This window comes from Canis lupus, chromosome 30 (genome assembly GCF_003254725.2).
Source record: "Canis lupus dingo isolate Sandy chromosome 30, ASM325472v2, whole genome shotgun sequence".
In the NCBI taxonomy this organism is placed as follows: Eukaryota; Metazoa; Chordata; class Mammalia; order Carnivora; family Canidae; genus Canis; species Canis lupus.
The window spans coordinates 32,667,654-32,681,739 of NC_064272.1; the positions used below are offsets into that span (position 1 = coordinate 32,667,654).

At 45.9% G+C, this 14,086-nt stretch overlaps 1 long non-coding RNA gene across 1 annotated transcript; it reads left to right on the top strand.

Moving 5' to 3' along the window:
* The first annotated feature begins 7,453 nt into the window (after window positions 1–7,453).
* LOC112675448 (uncharacterized) lies at window positions 7,454–13,045 on the top strand. Its single transcript, XR_003145883.3, has 3 exons — window positions 7,454–7,690; window positions 8,605–9,832; window positions 12,873–13,045. It is a non-coding gene; the product is annotated as an uncharacterized LOC112675448 (long non-coding RNA).
* The last annotated feature ends 1,041 nt before the right edge of the window (window positions 13,046–14,086 follow it).

The following is a 14,086-nucleotide window of genomic DNA, read 5'->3' on the forward strand; positions in this document are numbered from 1 at the left end:
CGGCGGCTCCTCGCGGGCGCCCCGAGCCTGCACTGCGCCGCGCGCCCGGCTCCCTGACAGCCCGGCTCCCGCGGAGGAAGTGGGAGGGCTCGCGCGCGGGGAGGAGCGCGGACACGCTCGCCCGCGGGCTCCCGGCCAGTCCCGGCCGCTCCGCCACCTGGGCCGGCGCCCGCACCCCGCGCCCCACCGCGCCCCACCGCGCCCCCGGCGTCCCGGAGACCCCCCCAGAGCCACCGCGGCGCCCCCTCCACGCTGCGCCGCCAAACCCCAAGCCTCTGCAGGAAAAGTGGTTTCTGTTCCCATGTCCCGGAGGGAAGAGCTTCACGGAGCTCGGAGGGGTAGCTCAGGGGACCCCGGGGACCCCGGCCACGACTCAGGTCTCACTTGGCCCAGGGGAGCGGATGTCCCTCCAGTGTCAATTCTGAGACATCCCCCTGCCTGGACGCACCCGGGGGGCTTGGAATGGAAAGGCCCCAGGGCTTCTTCGGACCCTAGAATACATGCAGAGCGTCCCCCCCAACGCCACCCTGTCTGCCCTTCCTACTTCCTACCCGAGGCGCCCCAACACAACCAGGAGGATGGGGTGCCGGCTCCTACAACGGCAAAGCTCTTCTTTGGAATGCAGCCACCTTCCTTCCCAGTAGCTCTAACCCCTGACAAGGAAATCCGATGCACATTTGTTGCACAGACTTTAAATCAGGTCTTGGACCCCAATGGGTGAACGTGGAGGCTGGCCTTGTCCGGCAAGGGAGAGAGCTGAGGTAGAGGGTGGGGTGGCTCAGGTGAGGAAAGCTAGAGCGCAGGCCCCACATCACTATGTCAGGAAGGCCTCCCTTCACCACTTTCCCAAATCCGGATCCGTACCAGGGTGCGTGCTCGCTCACTCTCTCTTTCCATCTCTCTCTCTCCTTCATTGTGCTTAGTAGAGAAACTATACATCCGCTAGTATAATCATTTGATAAACTTTTCTTTCCTTGTCCAGACCCAAAATCCCATTAAGGTCGAAATCCCTGTTAGGTTCACAACAGAGCACTCAGCCCTCAGCGCCCAGGGACATAGTAAGTGGATCGATGACCAGGCAGGTGAGCACAGGAAACGTGAGGTGCACAGAACCAAGAATCTCCTGTCTGGAAGGGACTGGAAGGACTTCCTAGAGGGGTTGACATTCAGGCTGGGTCCTGGAGGTTGAGGTGGGCTTTGAGAAGGCCCAGGTTCATGCAAGTATAGTAATGGGTGTTGCACCTGCCTCCCCAACATTGCTCTCTTCTTGCTAGCTACCCTGGTTTTCATTTTGGTAACCTCACCTCTCCCACTCGGCCACAGACTTTGGGGAAAGCTGATTCCATCTCTGGGAGGGGTGTGTGTGTGTGTGTGTGTGTGTGTGTGTGTGTGTGTTTTGGGGGAGGCATGTGGTTTAGGCTGAAGTGAATCAGTGTATTGTCATCCCCTGGCCATAGTTTAAGAAAAGGAAACGTGACAAAAGAAAAAGGTTTTCTAGGAAACAAGCTTTTTGGATCTTCTTTTTTTCTTTTTTTTTTTTTTAAGATTTTATTTATTTATTCATGAGAGACACACAGAGAGGGAGAGACATAGGCAGAGGGAGAAGCGGACTCCCTGCAGGGAGCCCGAAGTGGGACTCGATCCCAGGACCCCGGGATCATGCCCTGAGCCAGAGGCAGACTCTCAACTGCTGAGCCACCCAGGTGCCCCTTCGCTCTTCTAAAAGGACCCCTAGAGTGAATGAAGGGAGGAATATGTATTCACTAACTCATCCTCCCTTCTCCTACTCCCACATCCCCTCCCAGGCTGAGACAAAGGATCATGAAAGCCCACAAGTTGATAAGGGGTTAGGGTGGGGAAGTGAGAGCTGGCCTTGGGATGATGAGGCGGATAGATGCTGGATGACAGAACAAAGCACCCAAGTCCAGGAAGGTCTTGTTGAGCCCCTGAATCACGCCACCCCATCAGCCTGTTCCCTGGAGGATTTTCCAGTCCTATGACCTTTATTGTGGAAGCGGGCCTGAGTCAGGATGCCTTGAACTTAGAGCATCCTAACAGGTAACAGCTACCCCCCACAGCCGCAAACCACTTCCTCGCCTCACAAAAATTCGGGCTTTCTCTGGGGGTTCTCAAACTCCAGGTATATGGGGATTCCCTGGAGCATCTGTCAAGGCCAAACACTACTTGCCAAAGGGGATCTAGCAGTGGGTGTGCTGTTGAGGGTTTCTGGAGAGCAGCAGTGATTCTCCCCTTCCTCAGCTCCCTTTGTCCTCATCAGGGACTTGGGGCTCCCGAAGACAACAGGTGTGCCTTTGTCTAATCAGGCAGGGTGGGGAGGGAAGAGGTATGCCCTCCTTCTTTCAACCTGCAGACACACTGGAGGAGCCCATGCTGGAGGAGCTAGGGGTGGGGCTGAGAAGACAAGACATAACCTCGTATTTATTGAAGGAATTATTATTATTTAATCCTTCATTTTAATAATGTTTTATTTAATGATTATTAAACGTTGTCGAAATCACACAGGGCAGCTGTGTCTGGGTGACAGATGCACGATCCAGATTCGGTCTGGAGAAGCTCAAAGAATTGCATGAAGGGCTTTGTCGAAGCTGGGATTTGAGTTGAGCAGTGTAATAATAATAATAATAATAATAATAATAATAATAAGCCTTGACGTGTCCGTAGCATATTTATTTTTCTTGAGGTAATTCACATACCATAGAATTCACCAAACTTGCTTACAATTCAGCAAGTTTTAGTTTATTCACAAGGTTCAATATTATGCAGCTATTACCACTAATTTCATGGTCATGACCCCCCTGAAGGGGGGTCTTCTTTTTCCCTCACCCCAATCCCTGGCAACCATGAATCTACTTTTTGTCTGTATGGATTTGTCTATTCTAGACATTTCCTGTGAATGGAATCATACAATATGGGGCCTTTTGGGTTTTTTTAATTTATTTTTTATTGGTGTTCAATTTGCCAACATATAGAATAACACCCAGTGCTCATCCCATCAAGTACCCCCCTCAGTGCCCGTCACCCAGTCACTCCTACCCCCTGCCCACCTTCCTTTCTACCACCCCTTGTTCGTTTCCCAGAGTTAGGAGTCTCTCATGTTCTGTCTCCCTTTCTGATATTGCAATATGGGGCCTTTTGTGTCTGGCTTCTATCACTTAGCATAACTTAGTATCCGAGGTTCGTCTCTACTGTAGCAATCATCAGCATTTCGTTCCTTTTTATTGCTAAGTAACATTCTGTTGCATGGATATGCTGCATTTTATTTATCCATTCATCAGGTGATAGATATTTGCTTGTTTCCACTTTTTGGCTATTATGAATCATGGTGCTAGGAGTGGAATTCTGAGTAGTATGGTAATTCTATGCTTAATCAGAAGAAGAACTAACAAACTGTTTCCACTGAGGCTGCACCATTATACATTTCTATCAGTGATGTATGGGGTCTGGGTGGGGGGGGTAACTGCGATCTAATTTAATGCTCACAAGGGTCCTGCAAGGAATTATATTCACTTTTTATAGATAAAAAGGCTGTATTGATGAGGCTTCTTTCAGTTGCAAGTAACAGAAACTACCCAACGTGACTCAAGCAGAAGAGGCAGTGTACGAGCTTATGTAGACAGGAAGTGCACGGGGATTGCTCAGGTATGGCTGGATCAAGAGTCTCAAGTGAAACTCCCATTTTTTGCTCTCTATCTTCTCTAAGTTTGGCTTCACACTGTCCTCCTTTCCTGCGGCAGATAGGATTTCTCTGCCTGCTAGGAAGATGTAGCCAGCAGACCCAAGCTTCTACTTTATAGATTCTAAAGGGAGAGAGACAGCCTTCCCTCCTAGAACCAGCAGAAGAGTCTAGGGTTTTGATTCACGTCCATGCCGGAACCAGTCAGTACCTGGAGAATATGGTACTGTAACTGGCCCAGTCTATGGCACATGCCCAGTCCCGAGGAGTTGGGAAGAGAAGGGTGTGATAACCGACAGCCCCGCCAAGACCGCGTATCATAGAAGAGTTCCCTAAAGGAAACAGAAAAAAAAAAAAAAAAAAAAAAGAATGACAAAGTATGCTGGACAGACAAAATCCAGAGTCATTGAGTCCACTTCAGAAATCTAAGCTCAAAGCAGCAAGGGATTCACCCAAGATCCCACAGCACCTACATGGCCGAACTGGGATTCAAATCCGGGTGTTTTGCCAAGAGACTCAGAACTCATCACCGCACCCCAGCTGGATGGGGGAAGCAGGTGTTTCAGACCAGGACTGTATGAGAATGGTTAGTCCAGAGAGGTCCTGGGGCTGGGATCTCTGGCTCCCAAGCTTTCAGTCTGGGGCGGGGGAGCTCTGGCTTCTCTAAAAGGGAAAGGTGGGTCAATGCCATCCCTCTGAAGGAACCCAGCCATTCCCGGGCACTGCTTCAGCTAGGACTTCCACACTCTTCTTCCAGAGAAGTACTTGAGGCAACCCGGTCTGCTTTCATTTTGAAGGGCACCTCTCTCTCTTTTCTTTACATTTTTCACCTCTGTGATCTAGTGTGATCAACTAGTTTGCCCGGGACTGAGAGGTTTCCTGGGATGTTGGACTTTCAGTATCAAAATTGGAGCCATCCCTGGCCAAGTGGGACAGATGGGTCCCCTGTCTTCATCTCTTGGACCTTTCGCCTCCCTTTCTCTAACTTTCCTTTCCAATATTCTTCTCCTCCAGCTCCCCTCACCAGGTGTCATCCCCTACTCTCTTCTGTTCTCTGCTCCCAGGTACCTACAGTGCATCCACTCACCATGCCAGCGTGGGGTGGGGGTGTGTGGGGGGGTCCACCTTGGGAGGCACCCTGACTCCTGGATTCCTCTCTGCCCCCTCAGGCCCGGGCTTTGTCTGTTGGTCTGTGCTTAGGATATGCAGGCTCTCTTTTTAAAATGAAGATAAACTTCAGCTAACTTAGTCACTGGGAAGGCACATCATCTGCCAAAAACATGATATAATAAATTCCACGGAAGACACCAAAGTAGAAGCAAGCTACAGGGCTGTTTTTGTTATCTGCTGCTTGAATGGCATGTGTCAGTGTCCTAGGCCAATAATGGAGATGATGAGAAGGTGATTGGGTCACACATAAATGGCCTTAGGTTTCAGTTTGTCATGTCAGGTCTCATCCTGGCCAAAAGCGTGAAGAAGGTTAGCTTTGAATAAATGCATTTATCCCAATAGCTTATGTTTGCTCCCCAGCGCCCCCCGTCCTCATGCCACTTTCCACTTGAAATAGAAAGTCCGATCCAAAATGCCAGAGAGGGGTGGATGCTCCCATCTTCCAAATGCTCAGCTGAGCCTTGATCTTGGTCCTATCGCCGAAGGTCAGGGACCGGGATTCCTCCTGGGATCAAGCCCTGTGTACAACCTATGCCGAATCCAGGAAGTTATTTTCTGATTTCCATTTCTCAAGCCACAAGTATGTACAGTATTTTGCAGTAAAGATATCAAAGGGAAGGCGTATGGTCACAACACAAACAGACACGCAGGACGGATGAAGAAACATCCTTTTGAAGAAAAACATGTCAGAGGGTGCGAGATAATACAAACTGCCTTAAAAGTCTCGAGGTAGCAGTCAGCATGCGAATTGAAAGGCTATTCCTGATGCAGCTTAGATGAGTGAAGGCCCTGACCATGGACCAGGCAGGAGAAGTGATGTCAGGAAGAAACATTACAGTGACAACAGTAGGAAGAACACCTGCCTTAGGTGGAGCACCCAGTATGGACGAACTGGAATGCCTGCCTCTGTTCCTGTAGTTCCTTCCTCTGTACCGCCCAGGTGGTTGTCCAGACCTTCATCCTGGCCCTGACCCATCTTCTCAGGGAGAAGACATGAAAGTTAAGAGTCTGGGGGGAATGCACCAGAATCAAGATGGGCCTACGGAGGGCTTCCAGGACAGTCTCAAACAAAGAAGTGGAGCAGAGAAAGGGATTCTCAATTGTGCACATGACCCAGGGATCAGGAACTGGGCCATTCTATAAGCACATTCTAGTGGGTATGATTGGGCCAAACATGCAGGTTTATGCGCATACACATGGTCGCATGCACGCATGCGCATCCATACTGACAATAAACATATTTTCCCATCTAGTACCACCCACATCCATGTTAAGGAAGAGAAACATTTCTCCAAGTAAACCTCAAATGTACAGGTTACCTTGTGCATTTTAGAGTGAGCATTTTCCATGATTTTTTAGATCTGTGTTGGTTCCTCATCGTTCTTCTCTCACTTTGGGATGAAATCTAAGAGTTATGAGTCACTGCATCTGTGGCTCAAATGCCAGGGACAGAGCTCCCGGAGGACATCCTTTGGCTCTAAAAAGGCCCAGATAAAGCATTTACAGTTTAACCTTTATTTTGGAGGCAGATCAAACTCAGGGGGCGGGGGATAAATCCTAGGGATTTTTTTGGGGGGGGGGTTAAAAGATAAGGGTGGAAATAATTTTGGTCCTATTGTGGGATATTTTTAATCATCCTTCATTTGATAGATAATGAGAAGGCTTCAGAGGTTTTTGAGTGAGATTGGGGGAAGGACAGGGAGGTCTGTATTCAAACAAGTCAGGGGGACAGAAGTTTGTAGCCTTTGGCCAACTCAGGAAGGTTCTATGAAGAAGGGAAAGGACCAACACTTTCCAGATCATCTTTCAGATATCCCCTCATGCTTCCCCAACACATTGTGGGCTTTCATAATCATTGCTTGAGCTTCCACAAAGACTCTTTTTCTGACGTTGGCCCTGGTAGGTACTGTTCGCTGTGCTCACCATGGAACCTTGCACTCCTCCCAGCCCTTCCTACTGTATCAAACCTGTGCCCTGGGTGCCCTTCAAAACTTGAGTAATGGGACTTTTTCCTGCCTTCCTTATTGTGTTTCCTACCACTCTCCAAAACATACCATGTGCTCTGCCTGGTGGCTACTACTTAGCATGCCCAGAACACGAATAATAGGACCAACAATAATCACTGAGCATCGCTGACCATGGACCAGATACTGTGCCAAGCAACCTATACCATCTCATCCCACCCCTTGGCCTGCAGTGGGTCTTCTGTTCCCACAGAATGGGTAGCATAGCCGTCACTATCAATATTCCAATGTAGTCCCTTGGTCCTCGCCATTCCCGTGAAATGCCATATCTTGAGGTTTTCCTACGTTTCTGTTTTCTCTGGCCCCTAGAGCTCAGTCAGCAGGCTGGGAGTGCTGGGGAATTGGTGGGAGCAGTCCCCAACCAATGACTGATGGAAGCCATGGATGACTACTCCAGTTCCCATGGCCCTCACTATGAGCTGAATGTTTGTCTCTTCATCCCCAGAGTCATAGGTTGAATCCTAATCCCTAAGGTGATAGTACTGGGATGTGGGACCTTTGGAAGATTATTAGGTCACAAGGGTGGAACCCTCAAGAATGGGATTAGTGTGCTTACAATAAAAGACTGTGAGCGTCCCCTTGCCTCTCCTGCCATTGGAGGTTACAGCCAGGAGATGCTGTCTATGGACCAGAAAGCAGGATTCATGAGCTACTCAATCTGTTGGCACCTTCATCTTGGACTTCTCGGCCTCCAGAACTCTGAGAAATACATCCCTATTATTCATAAGCCACCCAGTCTAGGGTATTTTTGTTACAGCAGACCAGACAGACTAAGACATCCCTCCCGAGGGACCACTTTGAGGTATGTTCTGCAGTGCCCTGGGGAGCCTGGTGGAATTGAGCCCTATTTGCCCACAATGGCCACCAGCTCACTACTGCACCTGGTACTGGCTTCCTTCCCTTCTCTGTGTTGTCATTCCCCTGACCATGCTTCCTGGGATCACCTCTCCTCTACCCCCCTCCACTCCAGAACACTTGTACTTAAATTCTTGTATCAGGGTCTACTTCCAGGTTTAGAGGAGTAAAGCAACTGGACCCAAGTTTCTGTAGCCAGAAAGTGGAAGAGTAAGCACTTGAACCCAGGGGGTCTGAGCGGGACACTGAGAGAGGCTCCAAACCACTCTAATGATCCTGCCTCCAGTCTTTCTCACACCAGTCCAAGCACCTGGGATGTCTGGGAATGCCGGATATCCTGCTGTTTAAGTTTCTGGCTGTAGGTACACTCTTTGAAAGAGCAAATTCCACTTGGGAAGGTAGGTGAACCTATTCAGCGAATGTCAGCCATTCACTCAGAGTCTGAACTTAACTGACTACATCATTTTCTTCTCCAAGGTCCTGAACACAGTAGGAGCTTTAAGAGGGAGAGGATAGGGATATAATTTTGCAACAACTGTGGGTCAGGAGCATCAGCCCTCAGGCAGCTGGAGGCCCTGGGTGGAGAAAGCAGACCCTCAGGAAGGCGGGTGAGAGGGTGGGGAGAAGTAGCCTGTCCTGTTTCTCCATATAGCAGAGAGGTGGTGCTAGCCCTTGGCTGATGTCCTCAGCCTGGAGGGGCATGCAGAAATTTCTGAACCTCACAAGTTATATACAGGTATATACAGGTATATACTCTTGGAAGTCCAAGAGAAGAGATAGGGGAGCACAGCCCGAGACAAAACAAAAAAAAAGTTCATAAAAATGTGACCAATAACGAAACCCTCTGATCTCTGCTTCCAGCCAGCCTCACTAAACCCAGTGATCAGAATTTTAAAAGGATGCTACCTCCCTCAACCTCCCGTTCTGCTCCAGGCTTGAGGGGCTAGCCTCTTCCCTGTGATCTCACACCTGCCAGGCCGGGGCAGCCACCAGAGGGTGCTTGCTTGGAGACTGCTTGTGTTCGCATAGTTCTGGAAAGAGGATCCACCTCCTGTACTGCCAAGGGAAGTTGTCCCCAGACTTTCCCAGCTGCTGCTGCTCATCCTAAAGCATGTACCAGAAATAAACATCTCCCAGGCAATTTGCAGCTGGGGGCAGAGGCTAAGTGGTGGTGGTTGCGGAATTGGGGAGAGGTACAAGGAGTGTAGATGTTTTAGTTGACATTTGGGTAGCAAATGCTTCTGTGAGCCGCCACCCCTTTTTTTATCCTCTGCTGAGCATTAGTGAGAAAAATGTGGGAGAAAAAGCGGGGTGTAAGGCCTCTTAACTCCACCTCCCTCCGTGTAAGACAAAAGTTAAGCATCCTGTGGAGGATTATTGCAAGGAAAGGGACTCTAAGCTTCCTTCGTGTTTGCAGAGCTTCAGACAGGTTCTGTGAATGGCTGGGGACCCTGACATTGCTGATGAGGCTGTAGGGGATAGGGAGCATAGTGGTTACACGTGTGTGCTCTGGGCCCAGAGAGACCCGGGTTAGAATCCCAGCCTGGCTCTGCATCAGCTGGGTGACCTGCCACTTACAACCATTTCACTGTCTATAAAGTGGAGATGATAAAACAAACTCCAATAAACCACTTAACAAGTGCCAGACACAGTTCTCAGCACTTACAGATGAGAAAACTGAGACACAAAGGGGAGCCATCACCTGCTCAAGGACACTCAGCTGGTGAGTGGTGGAGGCTGGAGATGGCCGTAGGCTATCTGGCTGGACCACTCTGCCTCTTGGGTTGCCGTGAGGCATGGATGAAACGCAGCCTATAAAGGGTTTGGCACAGTGCCTGCCACATGGCAAGCTCTCAATAAATGTTAGTTTTTATTATTAACAACATATGAAACAGCGTAAAACAGACTAGTCAAGCTATCCGCACCATTTGAGGTTCTTAACAATGCCTGACATTTGTTTAGCCTCATATATAATTGAAAAGGCTTCTCCGATTTGGTCTCCGAGAACCCTCCTTGAAGTCCTGCGAGGGCAGTGAGGCAGTTTCGAGCGGGCATGATCACTGGATGAACAAGGACATGGAGGCCCAAGGTCAGCGACGTGCATAAGGTCCCACGCTGGCCCTCTGGTCATACCATCCTCCAGCGAGCCCATGCTGGTATCTCAGACACTGAATCACACACCAGTGGACTGCAAAAAATACCAAAGAACTGGCATGTAGTTTGTTAGTATGTTTCACTCAGATTCTATTTACACAAACATTTTCATACCCAACTGTATAAACTGTGATTCAGCAATAACAACTTATTGGTTGTTTATACTCTTAACTTTATAATTAGGATCTGAAGAGATTATAATTTAAAAACCTGCGACAATAGAAGACCAGGGGTCAAACAATGGAACTAATATTTGTACAGTGTTTTCCTTTTTTTTTAAAGATTTTTATTTATTTACTCATGAGACACACACACACACACACACACACACACACACACACACACAGAGGCAGAGACACAGGCAGAGGGAGAAGCAGGCCCCATGCAAGGAGCCTGACGTGGGACTTGATCCCAGGTCTCCAGGATCACGCCCTGGGCCGAAGGCAGCTCTAAACTGCTGAGCCACCGGGCTGCCCATTATAAACATGTGTGATCTCATATCAACCTCCCGACAACCCACTGGTGGACATCACTGTGCCATAAAACTTGGGCCGAGCAGAGCTCCTGTAACAGAGAGCCTCACAGCCATGTTCAGATCTCCGAATCTCGTAGATTTTGGCTGCGTGTTTTTTCAGTTATGGAGAGAGTAGTATTAGTGTCTCCCCCTGTGTTTCATCAAGACTCTGGAGCTAGAATGCCTGGTTTTAAATCTCAGCCCTGACACTTAATTCTGTGACTTTGAGCAAGTGCTTTAAGCTCTTGGTTTTTCAGAATCTAACCTATTAAGCATACCTGTCTTATGTGATGATTGTTAGGATTGAATGAGTTAACACATGCCAAGTGTTTGGAAAGGTGCCCGGCACAGAATAAGTGCTATTTGCTTCCACAAAAGTAAAACTCAAAATAATCTCCAACGAAGGTTGTAGAATCACGTCTCTCCTTTATAGTTCTGTCAATTTTGGCATCATAGGCTTTGAAGCTAAGTCACCAGGTGCATGTAAGTGTAGAATTGTCACATCTTCTTAGTGACTTGAACCTTTCAGTGCTACGAAAGGTCTATCTTTAGAGGCCTTTTAGTGACATCTACTTTTTGATACTAACATAGTTACACTGGCTTTCTTTTGGTTGGTGTTTGCATGCAATATCATCTTCCATTTTATTTGCTTTCAACTTTATCTTTGTATTTTAGACCTATCTCACGTAAACAGCATTTAATTGTTTTAAAATTTAACCTCTTGAACTGTAATTGAGGCACACAGTCCATTTATATTTAATTTGTCACTGTGTTTGGGTTTAGATCTACCATCTCAGTATTTTCTATTTGTTCTGCCTGATGCGTGTGCTCCCTTTCTCCTCTTTTCTTGCTTTCTTTTGGATAGATCATTTGTAATTATTCTTTTCCCCACTCTGTTGGGTAGGAAGTAATAAAAGAACTTGCTATGCGTTAATGATTCCCTAGAGATTCCAGCATGCATCTTTAATTTATGAAAACCAAATATGAAAAAGTGCTTTTATCTTCTCCCAGACAATGCAAAGAGCATTTGCACTGCAGTTTCTACCCTCATGATTTATATACAATTGTTCGTGTTTATTTTAATTCTCTCCATATTTAAAAAGTCATGATACTTTATTATTTTCTTATAGCCAGTCAATATTTGGATTTCTCCACATATTTAGCATTTTTGTTGATTTTCCTGCATCTTTGACTTTCCACATAGGATCATTTTTCCTTCTGTCAGAAGAATACCATTTAACATTTCCTTTAGGATTGGATTTTCTGGTGACAAATTCTCTCAATTCTTGTTTGTATGAAAATGGTATTATTTCATTTTTATTCCTGAAGGATGTTTTCTTTGAGCATTATAGTTTTTCTTTCATCACATTGAAATGATCATTCTATTGTCTTCTGATTCTTGTTATTTCTGATGAGAAGTCAATTGTCAGTTTAATCATTATTCCTTTGAAGGTAAAATGTCTAATTTTCCCATAGCTGCCTTTAAGCATTTTTTTTCTTTTGGTTTCAAGAAATTTTGCTATGATGTAGATTTCTTTTTATTTATCCTACTGAGATCACTTTGGTTTCTTTTACCTGTGAATTCAAGTTTTTTAGCCCTTACCTCTTCAAATTTTGTATGTGTCTCATTTTATCTCTCCTCTACCACTGGGACTCCACTAAACGTTTATTAGAATTTATCACTGTATCTATCATGGACCAAATGTTTGTATTGCCTCAACATTCATATGCTGAGAGCCTAACCCCCAATATGTCAGTATTAGGAGGTGGGGCCTTTGGGAGGTGAGTATGTCATGACAACGGTGGCCTCATGAATAGGATTTATGTCCTTACAAAAGACACTTCAGAGACCTCTACCCCTGCTTCTGCCACATGAGGACATGGTGAGAAATGGCCAGGAAGCAGACTTTCACCAGAAGCCAATCTCTGGCCTTTTGATCTTGGACTTCCCAGCTGTGAGAAATAAATGGTTTCTATTTAAGCCACCTAGTCTATGATATTTTTGTTATAGCAGTCTGAATGGACTAAGACAGTATCCTTCCTGCCTCTCATCTTTGCATTTTTCAATTATTTTTTTCTTCCTAAGTTTCATTCTAGATATTTTTTTCCTGCCTTATCTTCCAATTTATTAGGTCTTTCCCCAGCTGACTCAAACTTCTTCTTTAAGTTTTAAGTTCTTTTTTTTTTTTTAAGATTTTACTTATTTATTCATGAGAGGCACACAGAGAGAAGCAGAGACATAGGTAGAGGGAGAAGCAGGCTCCCTGGACTGATCCCGGGGCTCCAGGATCACACCCTGGGCCAAAGGGAGATGCTTAACCACTGAACCACCCAAGTGTCCCTCTTCTTTAAGTTCTTAATTTTGGTTATTTAATTTTTTAATTTGAGAATAAAATAATATTTGTTTTTTTACAGTCTTCTTTTAAAATTTTAAATCTTGTCTTTTATCTCCCAAACACAGGAAACATCATTATTTTAAACTCTGGATCTAATCGATTGGAGTCATTATGATCTGCTTCTATTGCATGTTATTTCTCCTGATCTTCATATATGATGCCTTATCTCCTTATGGGTCTGGCTGTCTTTGTGCATAAATCATAAAAATAAATTGAGAGCTTGAATTTTACCTTCTACAAAGGATTATTTGCTTCTGCTAGGCTCCTAATGTCATTCAGAGCACTTGGATACTGTTAATAATGTTAATAATATTGTGAGATTGAGACTTTCTTGGGTATGCAAATGTCTAGGAGCTGAATTTCAGTCTATATAAGGGCTGTTTTACTGACCATTCACCTTTACTTTTAAGGTATAGCCCTTCAGGGCTTAAAAATGTTAGAGATTTGATCTCTACATTCACAGATCACAGAAGTACAATTTTTTTCTTACCCGCAAATGTTGTCAAAAACATTTCCCAGTTTCTCAGCTGCATCCTTTGAATTTGCAAATGTTCCCAGGGCAAAGGCAGCCCCAAATGCCAAGCTCTCCTCTCTGGGCTTCCTTCCTCTTTCAGACTTCAGTTTAGTAATTTTTTACTACCTTGATAGCTTTCCCACCCTTTCAAGCTGATTTTTGGAAAATATTTTGTCCAGTTTTTTTAGTTTTCCTCAGAGGGAAACTTGTCTACATTACTCAATCTGCCAACATTGGAAGTGTAATCCAAAATATGACAATATCATTTCCTCAAGATGACCTTTAATATCTCATAAAACTCAGCAAGAATTTTCTAGTAAACCTTCTAGAATTTTCTTTTTTAAAAAATTTTTTAAAAATTTTAAAATTTTTAATTTTTTATTTATTTAGAAGCAGAGAGAGAAAGAGAGGCAGGCAGAGAGGCAGAGACACAGGCAGAGGGAGAAGCAGGCTCCATGCAGGGAGCCCGACATGGAACTCGATTCCGGGTCTCCAGGATCACACCCCTGGCTGCAGGCGGTACTAAACTGCTGCGCCACCGGGGCTGCCCCCCTTCTAGAATTTTCTGTTCAAAACCAAGTACATCTGGGATAGTGATTTTATCTAGTCTTATCTAATAACAATTCAAGGACTAGGGAATTCATTTATTTATTCATTCAACAAATATTAAGTGTCTGCTCTGTTCCAGGCACTGACCTAGACCCTAGAGATACAATGGTAAGCAGAGCAGACACTTTCTCTCCTGTCCCTAAGTGTATAGTCTAG